This window comes from Crocuta crocuta, unplaced genomic scaffold (genome assembly GCF_008692635.1).
Source record: "Crocuta crocuta isolate KB4526 unplaced genomic scaffold, BGI_CrCroc_1.0 scaffold259, whole genome shotgun sequence".
Classification (NCBI taxonomy): domain Eukaryota; kingdom Metazoa; phylum Chordata; class Mammalia; order Carnivora; family Hyaenidae; genus Crocuta; species Crocuta crocuta.
This window is the reverse complement of record NW_027536466.1, coordinates 396,286-399,101: the sequence shown is the minus strand read 5'-3', so window position 1 is coordinate 399,101 and position 2,816 is coordinate 396,286. Positions and strand designations below refer to the sequence as shown.

General features: G+C 48.2%; 1 long non-coding RNA gene across 1 annotated transcript; it reads left to right on the top strand.

Annotated features, from left to right (window-relative positions):
* The first annotated feature begins 6 nt into the window (after positions 1-6).
* LOC144218945 (uncharacterized) lies at positions 7-1,072 on the top strand. Its single transcript, XR_013331290.1, has 2 exons — positions 7-503; positions 722-1,072. It is a non-coding gene; the product is annotated as an uncharacterized LOC144218945 (long non-coding RNA).
* Positions 1,073-2,816: the final 1,744 nt, after the last annotated feature.

Here is a 2,816-nt window from a genome sequence, read left to right as displayed (position 1 = left end):
CGGTGGCGGTGCGTAGCGCCACTTGAGCCCAGCACCGCGTTCGGGCCCACGCTCCGCGCAGTTTTCCGTCCTACCCACGCACCTGCCGAGTTCCAGGCAACGTTCTGCCTCCACTGAAAGTGGGGCAGTATAATCAGGATAGTCCCCAAATCCATTGTTTTTTAAACGCCCTCAGTCCCCCTCGCACTGAGGATGCACGCCCAGCTCATTCTTGCGCGCGTCCACCCGCCATCCGCGCCCCAACCACCCCAACGTTCCCAACTGCCACCCGACCACAGCCCCCCCCCCAACGACAGATGGCCACCTGACCACGGCCACCCGGCCACCCTACACTCAGCCACTCACCGCCGCTGAGCCGCCGCCCCACGGAGCACCGGCCACCAGCCCCTGGCCTTCGACCACCGCAGACCTGCGACCCTGGGCCCCTGCAGAGCAGCCACGTGGAACCTGCATGTGCAGAGACTCGCCCCCCAGCCCCTGAGGGTGGACCCCAAGCAGGTTCAGTAAGTGACTCTGGAGAAGATTAACACTTGATTTCCCACAAGAGAGGGCAGCCTCAGAAAACCGGCCTCTGAACTTTCTCCGTGAGGGACCTCAGCCCTTCAAGTCACCCCTGTTCCTGCCCACTTAGCAAGAGCTCTAGGGACGGCTGAGCCCAAAGCGATGGAACGGGAAGCTTTGCTTAGATGCGGAGCCTTTGGAAATCTTGGTTCACTTACAGGTTTTTAATGCATCATTAGCACCACTGTGTGTTTCCTGTTTGGCTCCTCTCTCCGCCTCTAGAGCTGGCCTGGCTCCAATCTCTGCGTCACATCCTGGTCTGCAAACTGAGACCTATCAGGGGCCGGGTGCCCCAGGGCACCCCCAACGCTGGTGCTACACCGAAGCCAGAATTCTCGGGCTCTGGCCTGCGCACTGAGCCTGGTGAGGAGGGCGTCTCCGAGCCCAGATCTTCTGGAAGCAAGACATGCGTTCCAGCCCTGACAGAAGTCTTTAGGCTATATTGTTAAGTGAAGATACAACAGTGTTTACTGTGCAAATTTTTGCTTAATAAAAGGGAGAATTACAAATATATACTTGATTCTCTTCTTTTATAAAGACACAGTGAGAGGACACACAGGAAACTAATAACTGTTATTCAAGTTCTTAACATATTGTGGATACTAACTCTTTATGATTTCACTCATGTGTGGAATTTAAGAAACAAAACCAATGAACAAAGGGAAGTAGAGAGAGAGAGGCAAACCAAGAAACAGACTCTTAACTACAAAAAGCACACTGGTGATGACCGGGGGGATGGGGGGGGGGGATAAGTGATGGGGATTATGGTGCACGGGTGATGAGCGCTGGGTATTGTACGGATGTGTGGAATCACTATATTGTACACCTGTAACTAATATTACATAATATCACACTGTATGTTAACTAACTAGAATTAAAATTTAAAAATTAAAGGGGCGCCTGGGTGGCTCAGTTGGCTAAGCGTCCGACTTAGGCTCAGGTCATGATCTCACGGTTCGTGGGTTCGAGCCCCGCGTCGGGCTCTGTGCTGACAGCTCAGAGCCTGGAGCCCATTTCAGATTCTGTGTCTGTCTCTCTCTCTGACCCTCCCCTGCTCATGCTGTCTCTCTCTCTCTCTCAGAAATAAATAAGACATTAAAAAAATTTTTTTTAACTTAATTTAAAAAAATTTTTTTAAAATAAAACTGAACAAATGAGTCAAGTAAGGACCAGGTCCCTCTGGATTCTGCCCTCCTTCACCCCACCCCTGCACCTAGGTCGGGCAGGGGGTTCAGGCATGGGGGCGGGGGGAGGTTGGTTCTCCCAGCAAGAGGGAGCAAGCCAGGGGTGTCCCCACCTGCACTGGCCTAGCCGCCCCTACATTTATGCTCGTGTCTTTTAATGGGTCTCTCCAAGGAAGAAAAGGAATATCAAATTTTGTTGGATTTTTAAAAATTCCATAAGTAATGTTACTTGTGAGCAATTCGGGCCCATGTTGTATTGTATGCATCAACTATTACTTATAAACTGACTTTATTACTTCATGCATTTATTTTTAGGGTTGTTTTTCTTTCTTGTTTGTTTTCACATGCCTGATTTTTTGTAGAGGACTTTAAACTTTGAACTCTCTGTTAAGTGGGGTCATATGATAACCTCACCCAATCTACCAACTCATTTTAATCATCAACGTATTTTAAACAGACGTGTTTTTATTTATTTCCATTTCTAATTCCTATTTTTAACTGCACACAATCTCTCTCTCCTAAGGAAACCAGGTACAGGGTGTCTCTGTCTCCTTACCTTATTTATACTCCACAGTCCTTGACTTACCTGGAGTCTGAAACCCTTTTTAAAATCTGGCTTACATTTTACTTTTCCTATAACATGCTTTCCAGTTGCCAGTTGATTGCATTTTGTATCATTTGCCTTCAGGCTTTCTGATATAAGACAGTGATTGTTCACATTCCTACCAGCAATGTATGAAGGGCCCTTTTTTTCCACATCCTTATCAGCTTTGGAAATTTTTTTTAAAAGTTGCCAATCTGGGGGTACGAAGTTTTATTTCATTATTATGTCTATATCTCATTATTTGTATTTTCCTGAGTAGTAGGGAGTTTGAACTTCTTTATTTTAAAAGTTAAGAATTGCTTTTTAGGGGCGCCTGGGTGGCTTAGTCGGTTAAGCGTCCAACTTTCGGTTAGGTCATGATCTCGCGGTTCGCGGGTTCGAGCCCCGCGTCGGGCTGTGTGCTGACTGCCAGCTCAGAGCCTGGAGCCTGTTTCAGTCTGTGACTCCCTCTCTCTCTGACCCTCCCC